This window comes from Macrobrachium rosenbergii, chromosome 5 (assembly GCF_040412425.1).
Source record: "Macrobrachium rosenbergii isolate ZJJX-2024 chromosome 5, ASM4041242v1, whole genome shotgun sequence".
Lineage (NCBI taxonomy): Eukaryota > Metazoa > Arthropoda > Malacostraca > Decapoda > Palaemonidae > Macrobrachium > Macrobrachium rosenbergii.
This window is the reverse complement of record NC_089745.1, coordinates 32,720,490-32,735,489: the sequence shown is the minus strand read 5'-3', so window position 1 is coordinate 32,735,489 and position 15,000 is coordinate 32,720,490. Positions and strand designations below refer to the sequence as shown.

General features: G+C 32.6%; 1 protein-coding gene across 1 annotated transcript in view; it reads right to left on the bottom strand.

Annotated features, from left to right (window-relative positions):
• Positions 1-15,000, bottom strand: part of LOC136838639 (glutamate receptor 1-like) — a 527,409-nt gene that overhangs the window by 113,512 nt on the left and 398,897 nt on the right. The gene's annotated exons all lie outside the window — the stretch shown is intronic.

Genomic DNA, 15,000 nt, shown 5'->3' with positions numbered 1-15,000 from the left:
AGATCACCCAGATTCATTCCCTGCTGATATAAAGTAATCAAAGAGTTTGCTTATCCTGCCTCAAGTATTTGAATCTTTAAGGTTATCATGTTTCTCGTAGTCAAGTTTATTAATCATTAATTACTTAGCAGGCACCCACATACTATGGAAATTCCATCTCGTTAGTAATTGCAGTGTCTAACTCTCACGAATGAACATCGTTTGGAAAGTTAACTGTACTAGTCCATCGATTGTTTATGATCAGAACATGAGTATTAAAGAAGAATGTCTGTGGTACCCAGTTCATAGAGAATATAGAGCTATAAATGGCAAACAACTAACCTTGAGGGAATAACCTCACAAACACTGACAGAATTTTTTTTTATCGTTCATGAAAATGTTCGTCATGACTTCAGATATCAACGGTATCATCTTGAGTTTATAAGAATTTCAAGGAGAGATGATTCATGAAACCTAATCAGTTCGTTCTTCTCGATTGTTGTGTACCTTAGGATATCTGTGTAAACCAGGAAAAGTATCGAGGCCCGTATCTTACCGTATGTGTTATGAAAGTCAGTTATTTGGTTAAGCCATTGGCCAGATCCGGATTGACAGTTGAATCCTCTAAGACAAAATCATTGAATCCTTTAAGACGATATCATTAACTTTGATGGGATGGCTCGCACTGAATGTTCATTAGCTTATGGTAGACTCATTAAAGTCACTAATTTATCCAAGTACCTAATCTTCAGCTTTGACGAGGCCATTTTGTTACGGTTTTTTCTATGATTTCTTTAGAAGTTTTAAGTAATTTTTATATTTATACTTGGTAACGAAATTATTAAACCTTGCATTTTATACATACTCATAAAAACTTTTTTCCCTTCGCTAATGATCTTATTCCCCTATGCTTCTTTGTGTTCGGGAAGTGAATATCGAGTAGCTACGTGGGGTCCTTTATGTTTTCTAAAGGAGATCGCAAATTTATGCTCGATGCATTCCCTTGATATAAAATTCTGATTGAAAGAGTTCCCAATACACGAAGGTAAACATTACCGCCTCTTACCACCGGAGAAAATATTTTTCGAACATTGGCACCGCTGCCATTCGGTTTATTGAACAGTTATAGCCTATTCAGATAGTAAGGTGACTGTTGGTTCGCTGAACCCATAACCTATATGGTGGCACTGTGCGTAGGTCCTCGTGTGTCATGTGACGATTTTTTTATTTTTATTCTTTTGCACATATACAGTTGTTAAATCATTGTGATTGAAGACTGTTGGCAACCTTGAAATCAGTGAAATAGCCGATACATACTTTAGTATAAACGCACGCGCACTTTCACCGTATGTGTGTGTGTATATATATATATATATATATATATATATATATATATATATATATATATTGTATTATATTATATAAATAATATATATATATATATATATATATATATATATATATATATATATATATATATAACAAAAACCTTATCTCTCCATTTGCATCGTTGAAGAAATATTTTAGTCTGTGTTCTGAGATGGCTACAAAGAGAACAGAACATTTTTGTACATTAAATACTGAGTCTCAAATAAGTTGATATAGAATTCTTATTACTTTGAAACAGTAATATGTCTGGGTGATTATATATACATATCTATATATGTATATATATATATATATATATATATATATATATATATATATATATATATATATATATATATATATATATATATAATGTATGTATGTTTGTATGTGCGTGCATATATATTATTTTCCGTTTGATTGAAACGGTTTCCAAGGTAATACGATTCGATATTATCTTAATTGTGGCTCAATATTTGATGTATACAAATGTCATGTTATCTCTCTAGCCACCCATTGTTTCAGGAAACGGACTGAAATATTTCTTCAAAGCAGTAGATGGAGAGAGAAGGTGTAAAGAGCAGCTGTATCTTAAAATCAATGATTATAGTGAAGAGATGCTGTCTCAAGAGAACACAGATCTTTGTTGATGGAGGGAGTAGTTGGAATGGTTTTTGAATATGGTAGATTTTCGAAAGGTGCATCTGAGGATCTACGAATGCCTCTGTAAGTAGCTGTTGATGGTAAAAGGACGAAAACAACTCAGAAGTTGTATAAACAAAAGTTGCCTGTTATTTATGGAATTAGAAATTAGACACCGTATCGTCCTGGTGAAAGCGTGACTAGAACGACTTACCACGTTGTATGGGGTAGATCTGTATGGGGGAAAGTTTTCGTGGGAACAGGCTAAAGTTATAATTATACCTGTGTAGAAATCTGTCTAGGTCTGTTTCTTGACTAATAAATTACGTGAAAGGGGTAAATTAAAATGTTTTTTAGCTTATTGGAAAATGTGTATCCTGTAGTTTGAGAAAATTTCAGACAGAGTGATGTAGGTCTAGACGAGGTCAGGGTGTTAATCACATGCACAGTATATTATGAAACATTAGTGGGGAAAAGTTCAAGCAAGTTTTTATTATGAAATTGAAGCAAATGTTGTAGGGATATGAGATGTCAAATGGACAGATGTCATTATGTGGAAGGGCATAATGTTTAGATAATTTTTGTGTGATAGTGAAGAGAAGTATTACAGACCAGTGAAGTAATTTTAGCCTGTTTTTGAAGAAAAAAAAAGTCAACAGTGAGATGAATATGAGCAAAGTTGAGATTATTAGGGTAGCTCCCGTCAAGGTGGAGCTAATGTGAACACATGTGGGTTATAGAAAAATAGAAGTTGTTGATTCATATAGATATTCGGAACTGAGTGTAGCAGCCGGTTGTACGGTGAGAGAAGAGATGAACTACATAATAAGAGAGCAATTAAAGTAGCTGGGTTTACTCTCAAGATTTGGAAGAGAATAGGAAGTCCCATGGTAGTGAAAGCTGAAACATATCAAGGGTTATTGAATCAAATCAACTCCTCTGTTTGGAAGTGGAATGTTGACATCAGTAAATGTGAAAGCAGAAATAGATAATAAGATGGATGTAAGTGTTTTGAGAAGTTTTGATCATGTGAAGAGAATGAAGATCAGTAAGTTGCCAACGAGTGTATCATCCGGTATTGTGTAATGGAAGGCGAGGAAAACCTAGAGTGTGGTAGCTAGTTAAGTGGCAAAAAGTAATGGAGTGGAGGGATTTTAAAATCCAGGATGTGAGTTCATGCAAGATAAGGCAATTTACGGTGTAATGTGTGTGTGGTGGGGGGCGGGGGTGTTTAAATGTCTACTAACACTGAGGGACTGAATGATTTAGCAGGCAATGTATGAATTTGGTAGTAACAGATGTGTCGTGTTTTCTATGGACCCATCATAGTACTTTCGAAGAGCTTAAACAGTATGCGAGGACTGCACACATTGCATACCAGCAAGATTTACTCATCTTCCTTTGTTCTTCCTTAACAAAAAGTAACCAAGTGATAGCGGTAAACTTCTGGTGCCTATATTGAGTTGAGTCTGATATTTATATCAGTAAAATGTAAGATGGGGAATATACAAGTAAACTGCATCCTTATGTAAGAATTGCACCAAGTACATATAAAGAGAGGATGAAAAAGCCCCTGGTATACAAAAGTATAAAACTTACACAGGAAACCTCGGTGCTGTTTGTGTAAGTACATACTATGTATTTCAGGAAGTTTGAATCATCGTTTTTTGCCAATGTCTTTCAAATTAATTGATGGATCGGTGTGTTACTGTGCAAGTGTGTTTCACACCCTCTCCTAATTTTTGGTAATAAATTCAGTTTGCAAATTCACCTTTTTCAGGCACTTTACTCTTGAATTTGATGGGTTAGCCAGCAAACTGATTAACGCTTGCAGACTTAAGAGCTTGATAACTACTGAACTTGTCCTGAGTATCTGCCTGTAATAAATTCCTCACTATCCCCAACTTTCCTCTCGACTCCACCATTCTTCTCCCTACTCTTCCTTGACGTCATTACACCCCGTGGCGTATGTGACTTTCTTCATGAATGTGATTGTTTTTATTTTGTTTGCATGATTTTGCGATTGAAAAGTTATTTCATGTTTATTCCAGATTCAGTGTTCTACATATATAATGAAAAAATAATGGGTTAAAATCACAGAACAGTTTATAAGTTTATAACCATTTGAGACAACGTACACGATATCATAGATGTATTCAATAAATCAGTTTTATCTTTCCCTTACTCCCTTAAATATATATGACTATGAAATATAACTATGAGCAATATCTTACCACTTCAGATTTATTCTTAATTTTTGGGCAGCTTTCTCCCGGCTGTAAACTTCAAGAAGGCGTATAACAAATGCATTTCTGCACCCACGGGAATATTTCAACATGTAAGCCATAACTCTGAACAGCGACGAGTCAACTTTCTCTGTAGTTACTGGATACACAAGTGATAAACCCGCCGTTTAACTCGACATTTCATTCATCAGCTACAAAGATTTCGGAAACCCCTAAATTCTGTATAACCATGTAGGTCGTTAGCCCATTTCATCCTACATTACTCATTTGAAAAATTGCAATGCTAACATGTGCCTGAAAACATTCCATTACATAAAAAATATTGCGAAGACAGAGAGAGAGAGAGAGAGAGAGAGAGAGAGAGAGAGAGAGAGAGAGAGAGAGAGAGAGAGAATGAAATGAATGAAAGACAGATGGGGAAGTGAGGTTTAAAGAAGGAGGAAAGGCGGGTGATGAGAGGGGCAAGTACCCCAAGAGTGCTTATCCGAATGAATTCATAATTCTTGACTGGCTAAGTTTGCCTGTGTCCTAAAATTCAAAAAAAGTGCCTTTAAAATCTGTGTTTGAACATGAAATTGCTTATCAAAAATTAGGGGAGGGTGTGAGAAACTCTTTTCAAAGTACCATACCAATCAATCGATTGATTTGGAAGATATTGGCAAAAAACGATGGGTGAAACTTCCTGAAATACATGGTAGGTCACATGTTATATTAATGAATTGTACCCCGGCTGGTATCGCGTTTGTCTCTTTCTGAGAAGTCCTTGGTTCGTTCCCGATGTATGATGTTAGGTACAAATTTAATAACAGGATGTCTTACACACATATATATGTGTGTGTGTGCGTGCTTGCGTGTGTTTATATATATATATGTATGTATATATATATATATATATATATATATATATATATATATATATATATATATATGTGTGTGTGTGTGTGTGTGTGTGTGTGTGTGTGTATGTATGTATGTATGTATGTTTCTATGAGTATGAATATATATATATATATATATATATATATATATATATATATATATATATATATATATATATATATATATATATATATTAATCCCCTCTGTTACACAGTTTCCTGGTATTATGTCAGGATGTTACACTTGTAACAATAATTTCAGGAATGGGGAATTTATGCCTTAAAAATAATTCAGTCTAAAATTTTTTCTTCTACTTTGATCTGCGGACAAGCCTACCTCCACCGGCTCAGCCGTCGGGGGATGCCCTATATTAGATTTCTTCCCATTATTTCATTGCCTTGAGCTGTATGTAAAACAAGACACCCTCTCTTTTCCCCTGCTATTGAATATCATTTTCATGTATCTTTAGATATATTATGTTTAGAATTTTGGCAGTTTTCCACATGTTCCCGACATATTAGCATTTTCAGTTCGTTCTTTGAGAGAATTTTTTTTTTTTTTTATGTTAGGCATAAAATTGCGGCAATGATCTGATAGGACTGAAAAAATAAGTGGAAAAAAGGAAAATAATCGTTTGCCTTCGAGAAAAATGAAAAATTCTCAGAGAATTGCCGATTTTTTGTAATTCCAGGACTAGCTGCCGTAGCAGCCTAGAGATATAAGAGAAATCAGGTTATGGAATATTAGTAATTGATGTAAACTGATTTACCATCTTTCAATAAAATGAGAAAAGGTATCCGCGAATGGCTACAGAAATCTGAAACCCCTCTCTCTCTCTCTCTCTCTCTCTCTCTCTCTCTCTCTCTCTCTCTCTCTCTCTCTCTCTCTCTCTCTCTGAAACTGGACCCCAGTAAATTAAACGTAAATGGCTGCCAGCGCTTAGCACCCTTTTCTCCGTACAATAAGCGGGATTTCTTCTGCATTTTTTCCCATGTAGGTTAATTTTATTTTAAAATAATGTTTTGAGAATCATATAAGATCAGTTTTGCGGGTGTTCATTGTATTTGCCGATTCTGTTTATTTATGTAAACTGACTATTGTAACTTATAATATCAATTCGGACATTTTTGTAAATGTCTTTCATGTAAATGTCCTTTTTCTATAACGTGATTCAAATGATAGTTTCTTCGTTAAATGATTAAATTTCCATTGCTGCTTGTATTTACGATTTTTACGGTTTTCTTGTTGGTAAAAAGTTTTTTATAGTTTTTTAACACCGATAGTTTCTAATTTCTACTGGAAATATGCATTCATACCAATTACAAACCAATTACAAACACACCAGCGAATGGGTATGTACACACACCTACACATACATTATTAATATATATATATATATATATATATATATATATATATATATATATATATATATATATATATATATATATAAATGTGATATATGCTGTGTATATATATATATATTGTATATATATATATATATATATATATATATATATATATATATATATATATATATATATATATATTTTATATATGCATATATTTAATATATATACATATATAATATAATTATATATATATATATATATATATATATATATATATATATATATATATATATATATATATATATATCTATCTGCAGCGTGGCCTTGCCTGTGGACACATTCACTACCTCATTTTCAGTTTAGGTTTGATCACTGCACTTTACTTGGGCACACCTTTAACCCACACCTAATGCTACTTACCTAATTCTGTGTTAGTAAATGAGATCAGAGGGTGCCATTTTACCGGTTTTGCTATAAAAAGACTCTTTATACACTTTTAAAATAGGTGGGCCTCACTAACCCACAAGTTTACTACGGTACACCAGAATTGGAGGCTGAATGACTGCCTCAAGAAAGCAAGAGGTCGTCATAACTAAAATGCTTACACTTCACATTCTCTAACCATCTCTCACTGAATTAACCCACTTGCACTGAGATAGCAGAATGTATAAAATAAGACCCAATAAGAGTAGCTCCAATGATACACACCACATTGACGATAATAATAACTGTGGTAAAAAAGCGTACATTAAAACTATATGGATGCCAAGAGGTCATGAATTTCAAATTCACAGAACGGTAACCCTTTAGCAAATATTATGTAAAACCCCACAAACATGCATAGACATAAGTAGTATCCATAAAACCCAAACAGGAACTAATTATCATATATACATACACACATATATATATGTGTGTGTGTACATGCTTAGATTTCTTAGAAATATCAAAGACAAAACTACTTAGGATTTATAAAGACTGGGGATGCATGCATATATATATATATATATATATATATATATATATATATATATATATATATATATATATATATATATATATATATATATATGTATATATATATATATGGAAATCAGTATAGTTTGTTTAATAGAGAATTTTATATACAAGAGTCTGCAATGGCTATATATTTTTTTAGGGAAAAAACTGTTACCAAAAATTATTCCACAATAGTGATATGGTTCACATATGTATATGATATTTTTTTTTTTAGTACTTAGCCAGTTCACAAAAATTTTGAGGAATTTCTGTTTAACCTGGATAATTTATTCCCATATATATATATATATATATATATATATAACCTATATATATATATATATATATATATATATATATATATATATATATATATATACATACAGTATATATATTTGTGTTTGTGTACGCGCTTGCCTAGGGGTAGGGGCTTCACTACCTGTTCCTCAGTGACGGGCTCATATTTATTGCATTTTTTCAGCTTCAGTCCTTTAATGTCATAGTATACTTGCCACGTGGTTCAATTTTTAATAGATAACGGTCACTGTAATTGTATTCGTCTGTTGCCCGTATAATGCAGTCTTATAAATCTTCATTGCTTTCCTGTTATGTTATTTTACTTGTGTGTGTGTGTATATATATATATATATATATATATATATATATATATATATATATATATATATATATATATATATATATATATATATATATATACATGTATATGTGTACATAGTGTATGTATTTATGTATGTATGTATGTATGTATATTGGGGTCTTCCTATTTGCCTTCCTGCCGCACTTCTAACTTCACTTTCCTGATTAACTTGTCCTCATGATCCTCGTCACTCCGTATCACACGTCCAAAACATCCTAATCTCTGAGATCTCAGTCTATTTGCCATCCGTTGTACACCAAATCTCTTTGCAACTTCCACATTTGTAATACGGTCTCACGCCATTCCAATTATGAATCATGTGAATTATTTTAGTATCTTTGTAGTCTTGCCTACTCAGAATCTTTTCCATTTTCCTAGTCGATAACCACGTTTTTATGCTGCATAGAAAAGTCCACACATTATACATACAAAATTTTCCTTTTTATGATATACCAGTAGTCTAACGGTTTCTTTTTGTATTATCCAGGCGATTGGTATACTATTTAATAATGCACTATCATTACCAGTTAAATTGATAATGATAAACAAATTATTATGAATAACAGAGAGAGAGAGAAAGGGAGTATATTTATATAATTCCAGGTGCTGGTGTATACCGGAAGTATAAAAGAGAGACGTGAGGAAATATAAATTCACTGCACTCGGAATTTATTGGTTTCAGATACACATTATGCAAATGATGTCAGTCTTATTAGGTCTTTATGTATACGTGGAAAACTTGTGTGTGTGTGTGTGTGTGTGTGAGAGAGAGAGAGAGAGAGAGAGAGAGAGAGAGAGAGAGAGAGAGATTCCCTCTTCAGATCTACTTACATCGAGAACTTATTTTTTATTTCTCTCTCTCTCTCTCTCTCTCTCTCTCTCTCTCTCTCTCTCTCTCTCTCTCTTAATTTAAATAGGATCAAACTCATTTCCTTTCAATTGCGGCATCTCAGGAACTTATTTTTGTTACTACTCTTGTTCAAGTGCCGACTGACTCACTAACAAATCGGGAAGAGGTAAGTATTGCTACTCGTTTGTCCGGATCTGAGAGAACGCTTACTCGTTTGTCCGGATCTGAGTTAACAGAATGTGTAGAGAACGCTTGAACACACTTTGATTGGTGAACCTCCTCTGCTGATTAACTCTTTTTTAGTTTTCGAATAAATTTGACTTAAGTGATTTCTCTTCTTTTTTATATTTATTTGCAATTTTAGTTAGAAGCCAGTGTTGGGAGCATATTTTAAGTTAGAAAAATGAAAATCTCGCTTTTGGAATCTCGCATTTGGTCTTTGGAAAACTGGTCTATTACGAGCGCAAAGTCGCATTTTGAGAAAATGCCCTTTTTTACCCAAACTCGCCTTAATCAACGTGGCATTAAGCAGGATATTTTCCGTAGAGTATAACACAAATTGTTATATAATTGTAGGTGAACGCGTCTGGATAAATCTTCACTACAAGTCTCTTGGCTGTCTAGGTTTATTTAAAATATCATTTTAGACAAAATCAAATTGAAAGAGAAGTAGTATCCCGGAGTAACTTGTCGTTATCGTCATGCTAATCAGCTTGAAAACCCGGAATAATGAGTCCATTTTCTTTTTAGTGTTGGGAAATGGTTAGCGCGCCTATCAGCTGATTTCGATAACGTTTGTACATACAAAGTGCATCGCTACGTTTTTTACTATATTATGTTGTATTTTACTTGCTGATCATTAATATGTCATATATATATATATATATATATATGGTAAAATGTGTGTGCAGGTTCATGATTGTATATATACTGTAGATGCAGTCAGAGCATTCTCTTCTCTCTCAGGGAATGCTGGCAGCACCATATTTGCTCCCAACTACGCAGCTTCATTCACTGTCTTGTAATATATTTCCCAAGGAGAAGTAAAAATCTAATGCAAATTTAAAAGTCCTGCAGTGATTAGATTTTATCTTGAAAATGGAATTACGCCATCAGCGTGCGTTCCAGAAATAGCCGGAAAAATGGCCTTAGGAAAAAATACTCAGAGATGAAAACCTTTGTTTGAATTTTGTACGCGCGTGACTCGGTGCCTGTCCCAATTTCATACCCGTCTTTCTGCCTGTCCGTTACCATTGCCTACAGCTCGCTTACTTGTTCTGAAATGTTTTTCTCATTTTCAACGATTTTTCGTTTCTTGTGTCCCTCCAGTTTACAGAAATCTGAAAATACGTCAATGATAAGAATTTCTTTTAAATGTTATTTTACAGCTGAAATTTCTTAAAACTCCAGAACCCTAGAATAAACAAAGCATCTTCTCGTTATGTTGTGCATCATAATATTTTATATAATAGACTTTGTATGCAACACAAAATCTTGCTGTTCTTAAGTTTTATAGTTGAATGCCTCAAATGCTATTATTTATTTACTAGTCTTCATCATAGTTGGTCATTATCATTATCATTTGAGGCGTATGTAAGAAATGTTCAGAATTATCTTGAGAACGATTTTGCTTTCTTGCTTTGCATAACTCAAATGAAGCCTACACCGAAGTGAATTTAGAATTGGTGGTATAGAACAAAGTATTTATAATTCGTTTAAAAATATGACCTAGGACACCAATATATTTTCTGGGTTTAATTCTTGCCAGTTGGCGTTTATGCAGTTTGAAGCGTAGAGCATTTTCAGTTCAGTGTGATATCTATGATAGATAAGCTCACCCTCATGCATTAATATTTGTGTCCGAAGCTATGTGTAGTCCGTAAGTATCTGGATGCAATAAAATCCTGTTTACTATAAAAAGCGAGACCTACTGATTAGTTACAGTCCATTGTAGCGTAGGCTAGTCGGGTGTAATATTACGGCTTTTGCAGGAGTGAGCATTTATTCTTTTTTCACCTTCAGTTTTAGAGAGAAGCAAGTGCAGTAAATCTAATCCTCTCCATTTAATTTATCGTCGATGTGAAATATCTGTTAAATGATTTTCACCAGTCAAACAACTCGCCGCACATTAGAATTCAGGGTAACCGTTTAGAAGTACATTTTCTAAAGGATAATTTGAACTTGAAATTATGAATTCGTGCCTAGGGAGAGCGATAATTCAAATATAACTTTTTATTACGTCCTTAAATAAGAGATTTTTCATGTTTCAAAAATTAATCATTAATAACGTTCGCTGGATAATGCAAAGCAAACGTACGTCTGCATATACAGTATTTATTTGCACAATTCCGTGTCTACGTTTTCCCAGATGCTTGAGCTGAATTAAATGATTTCGGCATGGGAGTTATCTGGAAAGGTAGGTCATTTGTCACTTAAAAACACGTCCAACTTATTGCAACTCAACGTTCATTTCTATTAACCACTCTGAAAATTATACCTCAGTCGACGTCCCGAAGTGTTTTTGGTTGCACAATTGACTCCATTAAATTTATCTACTTTCCGATGCGTTTTTGTTTACATAGTTAACTCTGGTAAATTCATCTACTTCTCAAAGTGTTTTTGTTGGCACGTTTGACTAATACATTAGCCCACATAGAACATAGTGTCATATATAAAGAAGAACCACTTGGCAGGAACCTTTACCAAGAATGAGACCGAAATTTTATGGGATAAGGGCGAAGTCAAAACACAAAATCTGGGTTATAACGGTCAATAGGAAGTTGTTCTCTTGGCTTGGTTACCTTTAAAATAAATGGTGCATTTGTAAATTTACAGAGTAAGTATCAGGGACATGACCGTGCATCCAAATTTTCGCACAGAAGTTCACAAAATTAAGTATGCCCACAAAATGCTTTGGACTTTACCTAATTATAGCGAAATGTTCCAACATACCAAGTCTCAAACAGAAAATTATTTATTTTATTTTGCAGAACACTGATTTAACTACTCAACGGTTTTATGATACTTACCATGTATATTGAGATTTTGAGTGGACCACGCAGCTATTATTAAGAGTTCAAGGACCTAAGATAGGCTAGCAAAAAATGAACGCATATGAAACTAAAATGAACGTGGCGGTCCCAATGCAATGGAAAAAATTGGGTCTGTGTAGTGTAGATGATGCTTTTTAAAGAGACCTAGGTTAAACTATATATATATATATATATATATATATATATATATATATATATATATATATATATATATATATATATATATATATACTATTATATATATATATATATATATATATATATATATATATATATATATATATATATACATATTTATATATATATATATATATATATATATATATATATATATATATATATATATATATATATATATATATATATATATATATATATATAATGTAAAATGTGTAGCAGATGCTGCCTTGGTGTCCATTGGTTATATTATTAACGTATGGTTAAGGTTTTTCCTTTCAAAAGAAGCCGTTAAGTATAAGGGATTTATATTACCTTCCCCCTAACTCTGCGTTTATTTATGAAATCTTCTTATATTGGCTCTGTATAAAAAAAAAAAATATTCTGTCTTTTACAGTAACATAATGACCAGAGTCCGGGAAGTTTGCCTTTTATTTGTTCATCCTCTCCTCATAAAGAACTAAGTGAATATGTTTAAATTGCTCTCATGCCCATACCTACTGTTGCTAATTCTATATTCATCTCATTTCTGTTCGTATGTTATTTTAATACGAATGTATCATTAAGGATATTTTCGGCTAATTGTGAATGCTGATATCTTTTTTTTTTTTTAATGAAATGCTTTTCGAGACTACGCGTTTCGTGTGAAATATCTTTTAATGATGGTATGTTAATCACAAATAATTCCAACATGAGTATTGGCCGTTGCACTTGTCTGATCCATTTTGAAGAGTTCGGTATCCAATATTTTCATTTTCATATAATTTTTCTTAATGAAAGTAATTGAAAGGCAATTAAAAGTGGTAGGAATGCGAACTAATCTCTAATCGATCGCTTGGTATTTGGAATATTTTGTGAGAAGCTGATGAGATCCGCTCTAATTCCCGTTGGTTTTCATAATTCATTAATTCTGAAGAGGCGTCATGAGATCATGTTTTATTTTCGTTGTTTCCTTAACGATGGTGTTAACGGACCAAGTAACCCATGTTCATATAGTTTTATTGATAAGACGTACGTTAGTTCATCATGGCAACTAATCTAAAACTCTTTATACTTTACCTCTTATATTGCTATTTTAGATTGTTAAAGCTAGAAAATGTGGAGACTTGGTGAATGGAAGAGAGAAAATAGTTGTGCTGCACAGTGCAAGAGCATAGCTCCCTCATTATGGGTTCATTTTAAGATATTATTTTAAACACGTAGCCAAGCATTGTAAAGAAAGTTCTTGAAATATCTCCTTTACATTTGTGTGAAGACTTCGCTTTTCCACATATAAATGCCGTTATGTAACGTAATGGCCATGGAAAGAATGTATTGTTTAGGACTGCTGTTACTTCATCATTTTTTTGTATTTTCGCTTCTTACTCTTCCTTATTCAGATGATGTGCACTGATTATAGCTGCTGCCAGTAGCATTCCTAAGCTTTCCATTAGGTCTTGCGTTGCATAATTTGATTATGTACTTTTTTTACTCTTATAACCATATGTTTAACAATATTATGATTTTCTTTACCTTTTGTGACTCGGTTTCATTGAAACCATCAAAGTCTGGAAATATTTCCTCTCCTCTTTTATATGGTAAGAATATGGATTTTATGAGGCAAATGGTATTTTAATGTTATTTAATAATATATATATAATGTGTATATATATATATATATATATATATATATATATATATATATATATATATATATATATATATATATATATATATATATATATATATATATAATTTTATATACTTTGTTTTTACCACTAATATCTTATATTGATATACTGAATCCTGGGCCTGCTCTCTGAAATTAAGGGTTATATTTCCATGGTTAATTTGTCATTATTTGCGGAGTTATTACTGTAATATTGTAGTATTTCAACTGCCTCAGTAAAAAATTTTTATTATATAGGGATTTTTCCTGTGAAGGTAATCTAAAAGTCCCCAAGTAAAAAATTTGGTAGAACAATAATGATAATCCCGGAGCGAAATTATTATTTTTCTCTGTCGGCACCTGCTTAAAAAACGTACAAAACGCCTGTAATGTTGTAGAGCTTGTGAGAAAAGCAGCGCTTGATTTTACTAGTATCCAGCAAAGAAAATACAAGACGGCAGTGAAGTATGCGAAGTGAAGAACATTACCGTGAATGTTGACTATGTAAATCAGATGCATTATTCAAGAAGCCCGACGACATGCCGCTTAATGCATAAATCTGAGTTTTAGGGGACATGATTAATTAAAGGTAAATCCAAAGACGCGGTTTGCAACTCTTTAACTTTTCCCGACAATCAGTTGATTGTTTTGGAGAGAGGTTCTCAGGATTGCCATTTGTTTATAATTTTGCGATAAATATCATTAAGTGCTGCCTTTCCGTGGATGGGATGGAGGAAGCATAGTAGCTTTTTCCGTCTTATTTTGTTAAACAGGTGAATTTACATACTTGATTTTTAACTGATTTACTAAAACAAATAAGCGTATTTTTATGGGGACGAGTGAAGAAAAATCTGAAAGAATTTGTGTCTTTGGTGTTTATATATTGTAAGAATATGATTAGATCAGGAATCATTTGTTTATCTCAAAGACATTTCGTAACTGATTACGATTAATATCCTAAGATTATCTAATTTTCTTAATAAAATACAACTACTCTCATGTTAACAGTATTTGCACCTTTGATAAGAGGACAGGTGTGTTTAATGGATATTTTATTTAGACAGTGCATGAAAGGCATTATAATGTAATCAATACATTCTTGATCTAATTGTTTATGCTACGTTATTAGGCTGAAATCCTTTATCTAAT